Source organism: Python bivittatus, unplaced genomic scaffold (genome assembly GCF_059951505.1).
Source record: "Python bivittatus isolate LINGU-HERP-01145 unplaced genomic scaffold, Pbiv_v1 ctg000700_np1212, whole genome shotgun sequence".
In the NCBI taxonomy this organism is placed as follows: domain Eukaryota; kingdom Metazoa; phylum Chordata; class Lepidosauria; order Squamata; family Pythonidae; genus Python; species Python bivittatus.
Genome location: NW_028277098.1, coordinates 57,801,078 through 57,813,167, shown reverse-complemented (window position 1 = coordinate 57,813,167; position 12,090 = coordinate 57,801,078).

The following is a 12,090-nucleotide window of genomic DNA, read 5'->3' as shown; positions in this document are numbered from 1 at the left end:
AGTTACTATTAAATTGGGTTGGCCTGATTTGTGAGTGTGCTGCCAATCGCTTTAGGCAAGTATCTTCTCTGGTTCTGATGCCACCCTCATTCAGTGTGTCACCAGCTGGCAGGAAAAACATCTACTAATGGGGTACTGCAACAGGAATGGGTGGGCCTGACTTCAGGATTCTGTCTAGTTTCTTTAAGCTTGTTTTTCTGTCCTTCCTCCCACACCTGATTTGGGCATCTTCCAGGTTAAAGTAATGTGAAATAAAGAAACATCTAGGAAGATACTAGGACAGAAAGAGCCCCAGAGAGGAGACCCTAACCCTGATATGTTTGTATACTAACTAGCTTGGTCTTATAGAGCCCCAAACAAACTCTCTAGCTCAGTGTTTCTCAACTTTGGTGACTTGAAGATGGATGGACTTCTACTCCTAGAATTCCCCAGCCAGTTATGCTGGCTGGGGAATTCTGGGAGTTGAAGTCCACCCATCTTCAAGTTGCCAAGGTTGAGAAACACTGCTCTAGCTGATGGGCAACCACTTCTTTCAATTCATGAGGAGGGGGAAGTGATTGAAACTGACAAAGTCAGAGAAATTGGCAAAGAAACAACAACAGCCCAGTTCAATATCTTTCATTATTCCCTGGACACTGTAATGAGGAAAGGTGGGACTACCACATCTAATGGGAAAGACATATTTCAGAATAAGGTCAAAGTGTATTAGTACAAACACGGTCCCTGTTCTTCCCCAAATGAAATAATGGAGGCCCATTCTCTTCTCCTCTATCTGAACTCTCCTAGCCTGGTGTCAAAAACAGATGTGTGGGATGATGGGTGTGAAAGGAAAGTGCTAACGGAGAGGGCAAACGCTGGGAGAAAATGGCTGTGTGGAGGGTGCCTGCAGACCAGAGGGAAGGAGGAATACCCCTGTCTCCCACCATTGCCCAAAGCCATCTTTAAACTCACCCATGACTGGTCACTTGGATTCTTGGCCCAGATAATCAGTGGTGAAGTGCAGTATATTTTACACACGTTTTTATACATCAGCATAGCGTAATAGTTAAAGTGCTTGGACAGAAAACTGGACAGGTGGCAATGAAAGTGATGGCTTTTGCTAGGGATGATTTTTTTTTGGTCCCCTCCGCGTTTATTCAACCCTGTGCCTACCTCTGGCAACTGCACTTGGGACTGGCCTGCAGATTTCTGGATTATATTTTCTGGGGTTGGATTTACAGGCTGTATCTTTGGACTGTGAGACATTTCCTTTCTATATTAGCATCCTCAAAGGTTGCCCAAGCCCAGCCTGGTATAATTCTCATACAAAAGAGAGAATATGAGAGACCTTAATGTTTCCCTTGAACAGTTGGCCCTGAGCAGCAGAATGAGCAAGTATACAGATCACCTGGTTACAGGTGTACTCCTATTTAAATTATAATTATTTAGATGTTTATATAGCACATATGGACATTTGTATCCTTTTGTAGGGGGTGGGGCAGAGTATATTAAAAGGTTAATGGATGTTTCTCAAATGCTGGCTAGGGGATTCTGGGAGTTGAAGTCCACCCATCTTAAAGTTGCCAAGGTTGAGAAACACTGGGTTAATGTCTCCCTTGACTCCTGTTAAACTCCTGAATCATGTCCATACAATCTTCTTTGCAATATAGAAGTGATTTGCCATTGCTTTCTTCCAGGGATTTTTTCAGCTTCCCAGCCTACTTTATAACCCTGAGACTTCCTGGGGTCTTCCATCCTGTTTAGTTTCAGAGGCCAAATGAAGTCAGCTAGGCACTGTGTCCTATGGAACACAAGTGGTATTCAATTATCTTTATCATTGGAGGAATTTATTTTCCAACAGGTTTTCAAGGCCAGAGCTTTTCTTTAGCAGTGACAGCAGAAAAGGTCAATGGAGTAGTTCCCTTATGCACAGGAAGCCAGGGAAGCTGTAGACTCCTGGAGAGGTAATCATACAGAAAAAGACAGGTCCTAGACAAATACTTCTTACAAATATGTAAATGTTTAAAAATCATACTCTAACTATGATCATTTCCTTGTAATTCTCTTCTTTGATATTCTCCTGAAAAAAGAACACAGTGCAATCTAAGTTGAGGCTGTGGGTCAATATATTTTGTGTAACCTCTAATACGCTTATTTAGATGGTTGTTTTGCTACCTTTTCTTTTTTGGCTTTGTACCTGTTCCAAACAGATTTTGGAAGGGAAATAAGGCTTGTAAAGTTGAAACAAAAGCAATAAGCAATTTGCAATCAGTTAATCAAAAAACAACCACCCAACTTTCCTGGCAGAACACAGAACATTTTCTTTAATAAGATAGATTGTGTGGGGGCATGCCTGGGTGTGCCTCCTAAGCTGGCAATCTAAAAATTCATAGGCCTACATACATAGCTCTGGCCCCTGCTCTGAAAGTAGTCATCTTTTTTTTTTTTTGGTACAGATTCTCTGTTTCCCATTCCTCTGTACTATTTATGCACAGATGGTTGGAAGCACATACGCAGCTGATTTTTATTTGAATTGATGGTCTGTGTTTCTGAGGCTGATGAGACATTGTAGGCAGTGTTCTTTGCCAGCTTATCCTTGAGGGGAACATGGCCCAAGCTCTATCAAATCGCAGCAGGGTAGCAGTTACTGCTGGAGGAGAACTGCTGGGTTCCTCTGCAGGGAGGCAGGAGCAGCAATTGTTTTGAAAGAGCCTTGACAAAGCAAATAGGCCACTGTAGTCGGGAGCTGTGTCCAGCAGCATAAACAAAAATGAATGAGGTCATCACTTGGGAGCCCAATCTGACCTGGACTGCATTGTTTTCCTCCTGTAAGAATACTCAGGAGATGTCACTGTCATAAAACATGTTTCGCAAACTTTCTTTTTAGATTGTATACTAGAGGGAACTGGGTAGCTGTTTTTATTATTATATAAACCATTCTGGAAAACTTGATGGGCATGTTACAACTAGTGTAAATTAGGTGGATGGATAGATGGGCCCTCAAACAGATGGTTAAGTAAGCTTAGATTGACACATTAATTACATTCTGTCCTGAATAGAGATGGATAATCTAGCACAGGGGTAGGTAGTCTGGTGATGTCCAAATGTTTTGGATTACCAACTCCTTTCAGTCTCAGACATTACAGCCAACAACAAGATGGTTGAAGTTGTAATCCAAAATATCTTGGCGCCATCAGTTTGTCTAACTTGCACTGGGCTCCTCCCTGCACAAAGAAGGGATATCTTGTCCTAATCCATAGCTATACTAGGGACGGGCAGCCCATAGGCCCACTAGATGGGGTGTTGCCTAGGGTGTTAAGTAGGATGCCAAATTTGGGGGGGGAGAGAAGTTTACCCCAAATCGCACCCTAAATCTATCCTTGAAGTTTGGGGTTGGAGATCTGATTGCATAGTTTGCCTGGGGTACCAGCTCCCAGTAGCTAATCTAGGGTCACTATAGCCTGCCACCAACACCATCACCATTTACTTAACTTGGCCCCCTCAGTGACAACCTAGTTTGCCTGTAGAGATGTGTCATTGCAATATAGATATGGACTAGGACAAGCTATCCTTTCTTTGTAGAGGGACGGAAAATACACCTAGTAGTGGTAAGTTGGTTTGGATTACAACTTCCATCATCTTGCTATTGTCCATATGGACAAGCCATCCCAAGTACAGATATAGATATGGTTTGCTTCATCTACTGTAATACTAGAGCAATTCCAAGGAGCTGGTTGAGCTCAGGGGCTCTATATCAGCAGCAGTTCCATTCACCAAATCCACAGAAACAGTCTGAAAATGACTTGCATTTATTCTCATTGCAGCTGACCTTGAAGCATTAAGAAGCCCCAAGGCTCTCTCCAGCAGACCAGTTACAGACAACGGCACTGAACCGGACAACATCAACACTGTTGTTGCCCATTTGAGAATCAATGCAGTTGCTATGATGATAAAAGCTGACAACCTTCTGCATCATCATCCCCCTGCCCAATGAAAGATGCCAGTCCTCAAAATAGAATAACATAATGCTAAAAGTTAGTAGGATGGGGGACAGCCCAGGAGGTAGGATGGGATTGTTCCTGCCAATGGGAAAATGGGTCATCTCATCACTTTACAGAGCTCCAGCATCTCAAGCTGGGAAATGAAACATTTCCAATTTGTGTTGGGTCTGTTGTGTCACAGCTAAGCTTGAAGTAAATAATCTTTGCTGCCCAAGAAGAACAATAATGTGGGATCAGAGGGGCAGAGTACCAATGTAGTAGAAACACCAAAGTTCCATGCAGAAATGGCCTCAGGCGTACAGCTGAGTGACTATCCTCTCTTTTTAGACACTAACTGGGCCCCTATCAAGATTAATTTTGCCTTATATATAACCTTCACCACCTGAAAAATTGCATTCAATAATTGTAACAAAACAATCCTCATTTTTAATCACGTAAAACAGATCAGCAGCAAAGGTGGCTTCCTAGATTTCTCTCTCGGTGTCTACAATGTCAGATGATACAACGGCATGAAAATTGCATCACAGATCAGAAACCAGGCAGAAATTTCTACTGCTGGGATCACCTTAAGTACACTAATTTGCAACTGTATGTTCACACAGTCATCTGAGCCATCAAGTAATAAGTCAAAGGCTGTCTACGAGCAAGAATGTTTTAGAGAACTGGAAGCAATATTGTAGAACTTATAAATACCCACATATATATTTAGTACTTCAAGCTGTACATGAGAAGAGGGATTAAATTATTTTATTTGTAAAATTATTAAATTTTATAGACATAAATTTATGAAGATATGTAAAACTACTTTTAAGAATATGGAAGGTTGATTATTCATTAATTTAGCCTTTTAGGAAAACTACAGCAATATTGCCAACTCCCTCTCTCTCTAAGCATTAGTCTTCCTTTGAAGATCTTTTAAAATTTAGCATACCAATGACATGGGTTATCCAGAAGGTATTTTGTACTATTGCACATGCCCAGTGCTCTTCAGTTATCAAGTAATATAGCTACAGGCATGTGTGAATCATCTCTATTTTCAGAAGAATCTTCCTCCAGGTATCTTTTAAGACACGTGGCCAAACTGCTGCTAGCAATCTTTTTTTCCCCATAGATTATATTCTCCAATAGATACATATACAGAAACAGAGTTTCCTTACCTTATTGTCTGATGCTCTAGAACTCTGTGTCAGAATATGCCCAGAATTGGTCTAACAGAAAAAGAAATGCTTGCTGTGCTCAAATAAACCTAAATAAAGTTGATGGCCTGATGGGAAATTGCAGTTTGAAGATGGACAGCGAAGACTGAAAGAGGTCCTTGGATTACTGTGAAGGATAGGGTGGTAATTCCATGAAAGTTCTACATTGGAAATAGTAGTAAATATGGAAAATCTTTAGCCTACAGAGAGATGTTATAAGGGATAATTCCTTTTCCTTGAAAGGAGCTACATGAAAATCTGCTTCCATGGTGACTCATTCTTTCCAAAATGGATTACATTTTACTTTTTCCTTTTTGTTATGCATAATATAACAGTTTGTATTATGAAGTCCATCAAATAGCTTGCTCAAGGGAAAGGTTATTGATAAAGTGCCCGGTGCTGACTGAGAACTTCAGAATTGCTCTACTTGGACATAAAGCTGACAGAGCAGGCATGAACTGAAAGCAGAAGTCTGTCTCATTGCAGGAAAAATTGTATCACCCAATCAATATCCTGTAGAATGAATACACAGTAGTTTGAAGGGGTACACGTCCTTTCCCAATCCAAAATAGGCCTGCATGCACAAAAGAAACATCAGAATCTCATCCAGCAGTTCCTAGCACGATCAGTGGCATGAAGAGATACATTTGAATTGTTTTCTCTATCAGACACCCTCCAGTGTGTTGCATTTAAAATGCTTAGAATTGCTAGCCAGTACGGCCTCACCTCTTGCATCCTCCTCCATATATAGAGGATGGTGTTTTGTAGCAGAAACCTATCTCTAGAGCTTTATCCCATAACTGAGGACCTTGGAAAATCCAGAGAAGGTCCATGGAATGATGGTGAGGTGTTGATTTAATAGTAACCTGCAATAATTCAACTATCATCATGTACTAAAAATTTCAAGACCAGTGTCCTCCTTTCTGGAAGCAGGGCTGAAGCTTAATCTTAATCAGAGAACCCTGCAAACGCCTGACAAAGAGCAACTAAAGCCCAAAGCTTGCCAGCAGCAGAGCAGCAACAGGCAAAAATCTCAGCTTTCATTCTGAACTTAAGGGTCATGTATCATAATGCACGTGATGACTTAGGGTGGCAGACTTTGGCCGCCTCTCAGCAAAATTACAACTCGCACCTTGTTATTTCCACATTCATCCATATGCAGCCTTAAACTGAGCTTTCCATTCTTCAAATGCTTTGGTAGGCATACAGTATGATGATGCTAGACCCCATCTCTCTTTTCAAGAAAGCCCGCAGGGGAGACAGAGGGCTCCATGCTCTCTCCATGGATTCCTTCTTCACCTTCAAATGACAGAGGAAAGGCAGCTGAGAGGAATGATCATGCAGCTGTGCTGGAATGATGCAACCTTTCCTCCTGTCTTGCCCCCTCTCACAGGTCAGAAATATTTATGACCCCTGGGGCTTTAGTTAAATATAGGGTAGGATTCCCGCACCTCTCAATATCCTGAGGGGGTTGATGAAACCAGAGATGATGAAGTATGGGTAAACCCAGCTGCACTGAAGACAGAGGGCCTTTCCTTATTAGCTACAAAAGGAACTCAGGCAGCAAAAGAAAGAGCTTCTCTGTTTAGTAAACACTACTGTATCCTCAGTGTACGCACTTAGGTTGAACTGATTTAAACAAAAGTGGCATCTTTTATTTTAGAATCATTGTAATCCTGTTTAACTGAAGTATAAAAATTGAAATTTTCTCATTAGTTTTCTATTCAACTAATTTCTTATCAATATATTTTATTTAATCTAGAACCCACTTTCCTATGATTCATGGGTACGTGAAAAGCCAGATTTTTTTTTTAACATGGGGGACCCATACATGACCAAGATACTCTAATATATGGACTGAAATAGGGAAGGAGTACCCACCTTCCACAATTCACTGCTCATGGCACCCAAAACCAGCCATTACTTTGTGACAGAAAAATCCTTCTTACCGATATTCTTTTTTTTTCTCCTGTTCATGATATCTGCCTCCATTTCCCTAATGGTAGATCCAATCTCACCTCATACATACAATGGAAACTTAGCTACAAAGATGGACTCCCCACATTGACCTTAAGCCTGGTTCTACTGTCATACACGGTCAAATGGCCCAAACTAAAGCTGTGCTTTCTGTGGTGACTGTATGGACTCAGGAGCCCTGAAAAAATACTCTGTCCTTGCAGTTAGAACAAATTATCCTAAAGTATCAACACCATTCAAAAGTTAAGTAGGTACCTGATAAGAAGTGGTAGAATACTGCATGGAAGTAGAGCTTGTGTCTTATCCAATGCAAAAAGGAGAGGGAAAGAGAAGGCCTTTGCTGCGCTAAATGGTTGCAGGGGCAATTTGAAGAACGGGATCAGGAAAGGATTGTGAAACATACAACTGAGGGATATTTGCATACCCTGACCATCTTGTGAATAAATAAGTGCAAACATGACACATTTCATCCAAGAAAATGTCACTGCGCTTTTCTTTCCCTTTGAAAGAAAATGTAAAGCCAACTTTCTTTCATCAAACTAAATCTGATTTATCAAGTGTAGGGAATGCTTCTTAAAGGAGTTGGTCGAGTTGAGCATTAAGAAGTGCCTTCTTGTGGATGCTACTTTTTTAGCTCCCCATGATTTTAAAGCCCACCTTATGTTCCTGCCTGAAGGCAAGATTGTACCTCTAACTTCAGTTCAACAGAAAGAAAGCAAAGCCTCCATCACAGCAAGACCTTTAATTTGCCTTTCTTGCACATAGTATGAGTCATCCATTCTGGGGGTGTCAGAGTGTGTGAGAGATGTAGATAAGAGGTGCTTTGCAAGAGGGAAGCAACGGAGGGTGAAATTTCTAGCACTTAGTCATTCCAGATTCCTGCTTGAGGTCCCTAAGGCAGTTGCAAGAGCTGCACCCTGAGACATCATTTTTGGCATAATATAATGTTTGTTTTCATTCATCTAGGCTCTGTTCTCAGATCAGTGGAATTTAAGAGTTACTGACATTCTAGTAGACTTGGGGCTTTGCTAAGAGCAAAGTGCAGATTGCTGCAGCAAAGCAAACGGAGAACTGGTTTCTTGATTTAAGGAACAGTCAGGAATCATTTTGCTGGCTGGAAGGAAAATATATATTCCCAAACTGGATTTAAACATTTGTTGAATGGATAAAGTGAAACCATTGAACCATTGTTTGATAAAAAGGTTGAAATTTTGGAAAACTGCTCTTTTGTGTATCCTGCAGAAGGCTATATCTAGAAGTAATACATGTGTTAGTAATCTGCTCAAAAGGGATTCACTTCTGTGTTGTTTGCATCCCTTAACCAAAGCACTGGATTTTAAAAGAGGACATGGTTATGTGCCTTTAAGGCAGAATTATCTCTCATTTCTGAAGCACCTTTGTTCATGGTTAAGCAACTTTAACCCTTCCTATTCCAAATTCTAATTTATGAATTCATTTTACTGTGTTTTAAGTTTTCTTATCAGCTGCTTTGGATGTTAGAACTGAATTCTTCCTTTCTATTGAATCTCCTCCTCCTCTGTTTCCTACTTATTAGTATGTTTTCCTCTCATTTCTTCCAGGAGTTCAAGACGATGTATACCGTACCACAATTCTCAGGACTCAATCACAAAATAAGATTATTGTTTTGTGGTGCACTTGCAGATATGAGTACTTCTGGATTCCTTGAAGTCAGTCTGGATTATTTGTATTTCACTTATTCACTAGCTTAAAGGTAGACTTTGACAGAAAGTAGCTACTTTATGTGACTAGGAGAACAGCACCATGATGATAGTTTTGCTCCAAACATACTGTCACTAGTGGGAAAGGTCAGTGAACAAAGGAAGGCTCAGCATGCCTCAATGTCAAATAGTATTTCAGAGCTAGAGGTTAAATCTTGAGCTTTTAAAAAAAACACATAGAAAAAATATGGAATGTTGAGTAACATGCAAGATCATACAGAATTTTTCAAGTTCTGATTTGTTTATGATCACAATATAGAATATTCCACTTGCCTGGAACACAGTGGGAGCTTCTCCTGATGCTGGATTTCAGCTTCTTGTACCTAATAAGTGATACAACTGCAGCATGTACTGACAGCTACAGAAGCTGCTAGTGAATTCTACAAAGAGCTTTGTTCTCTCATTTCAATGGAATTCAGCAGCCACTAACCTTTTAGCAGTCATGAGGAGTACTACAGGCAAAGAACTGTTCGTACTATAACGAAGTAAAAAGGCAAAAGACGGACTCCATAATTTAAAGGGAACACAGAGCAGGAAAACTAATCATTTGGACCCATATGGGTTGCTAGGTAGTATAAGCAGTGATGTCAGACCTTGACATAATTGCAAAATATATTTTTTCAAATGGAAAATAGTCATAGGGACAATGGTAAGACAAAAGGTATTAGGGCTGTTTAGTCTATTTTACCTATAAACATACATCCTTGTTTCTCGTCTCGTGTCAGAAATGCAGGAACTGGAAGGGAGATAATTATTAATCTAAATTTTAAAAAATTAAACGCTTTAATAAAAATATAGATTTATATAATTCTTGCCCAATGCCGGGGCATGTTGATGGCAAAGGTATTTCTGACCACCAAGTCATTCTGTGTGCATGTCGGTCCCAAGGGGCACTGCAAAAGATGGATAATTGTTTGAAGAGCGCCACATTCACAATAAATATCTTTGTCCTCAGGAAGAAACCCCCATTTTATCCTTTAATCCTTGTTAACGGCCATTGAACAAACAGTGCAATGTTAGTATTTCTCTTAGGATTATGTAAGGCTACCACACCTGGGCTGCAAAAATCTGGACAACCATTACTGGATGCCTAGTGATCATCTGGAGTTTTACAACCCAAATCTGGTAGACTGTTCTGATTCTCAGAAATTGATTCACAATAAAGTATGCAATGACATTAATGATTTAGAAGGTTTTAAACATTTTTCTTCCTAGGTTTCTTGGTTCAAAAAAACAAAGAAATGGAGAAAAATATGTATGATGGACAGGGCAAGCTCCAAAAATTTAATCAGAAAGGTGAATATTTTTTCGACAAACAGGCAAAGCAACACTGGTAGATTTCTATGTTTTGGCCATGCATTGTTTATTCAGAACTCATTAAGAATTATTTGTGAATTTGTCTTGGTTGATCTTAAATACTGATTAGTCTGTACTAAGACAGAAGACATCTACAGTACTCCCTGGAAGAAAATACTATGTATATTGTATTATTATATGGCTAGAAAGAACGCAGGAAGGGATCTCTGTTCTATGGAAATGTGTTAGCTTTACAATTGCCATTGTTTTTAAACTGAGAAATTTTAATTTAACTTCTGCCAAAACACCCAACATCAGAATGCTTAAACCTCCTATTCTTTAGCAAGGAATATGTCTCAATATACCATGTGAATTTTGTAGGGAGTTTAGAAACTAATCTAAGTTAATCACTTCTGCTGCATAAAAACTCATATATTTGCATATGGTCATTGATTTCAAATTGATATTCACTATTCTGTGAACTTCCTGGGTCTTGGAAAAGTGCCATGAACATGGAATAGTATAAAAAATCAGGTGCTCAGTTGACCAAAAAGCAACAAAATCAAATGCAGTCTTTAAAGCCAGCTCTCTTCTCATTAGTGATTGTTCAGGCATTACATCAAAACATTACTTGAATTTTCAAATGTGTAGGAAAACTGGTTTACACTTTGCTTTTCAATTTTTAGTTACCTTTATATTCCAGTTTCTCAGTGCAGTGCTCTCTGGATGAGGAAACAATTATACTTTGTTAAAAATTCATTGTTTGTAATCTAATTGGAAATTGTAATTTTGGTGTTATGAGCAACTACAAACCAAGGTGTGCCAAGCTTACAGTGGGATGCAATGTTTAAACTGAAGACTTTTTTAGGAGCTGTGTTAATTGTATGGGGTTTTACACAGAACTAGCATAGCTCATAAACATGTTCTCAGTTCTGAGGAAGTGGATGGGGTGATCAGTGGTAGGAGCTCCATCACTTGCAGGTTTGATTCAGGCCCACCCTGGCTCCTTAGGTTCCTGCGAGTGCCTCTCTAGGGAGGGCTACCTTTAAAGCGGAGGTGGTGCTCCCGCTCCAGAAGAGGCTCTTCTTGTTGAAATAATTAGACACAATAATTGCCTAGTCTCCAGTCTTCTCTTTCATTATTTTATTGATTTGATTTGATTCAATTTAGGTGCCGGCTGAGTTCAGACTGACTCTGAGTGGCTCACAACATGAACAGGAGTAAAATGCAATGTAAAATAGAAACGAAAGAGAAAAAGATAGCAAAACTGGCCAATAACACCAACATATACAAACATATCAAACAAGGAGCCCCCAACCACCTTAGCTCAGAGCCTGAGAGAACAGCCAGGTCTTAAAGGCCTTCTAGGGTGGGAGCCACATGGATCTCAGGGAGAACCTCATTCCAGAAGCTGCAACAGAGAAGGCACAATGTGTGGGTCCCAATAGATGACACTGTTTAGTCAAAGGGACCTGGAACATGCTAACCTTGTCAGATGGTACCAGCCAGGCAGCTATCACAGGAGACAGGCAATCCCTCAGATAACCAGTCCCTATGCCAAGTAGGCTTTAAGGTTTATAACCAACACCCTGAATCAGAACTGGAAGCATAAGAATAACCAGAGGAGCTTGCAAAGCAGTGGTGTCACATAGGCATACCGAGGCATGCTTATCTCTGCTCATGCTGCTGCATTCTTGACCAGCTGAAGCTTCTGAGTAGTCCTCAAAGGCAGCCTTTCTTTTTAGGGAAGGTTGTTGAGAAAGTGGTGACTAAAGCTACAGAACATCTTAAATGAAGTAGATTTTCTGGATCATTTCTAGTTAGGGTTCAGCCCTGAGAATGAGATGAAAATTCATGATATAGTCCTTTCAGATCTCTCAGAAGTCTTCAGTACCATCCTCC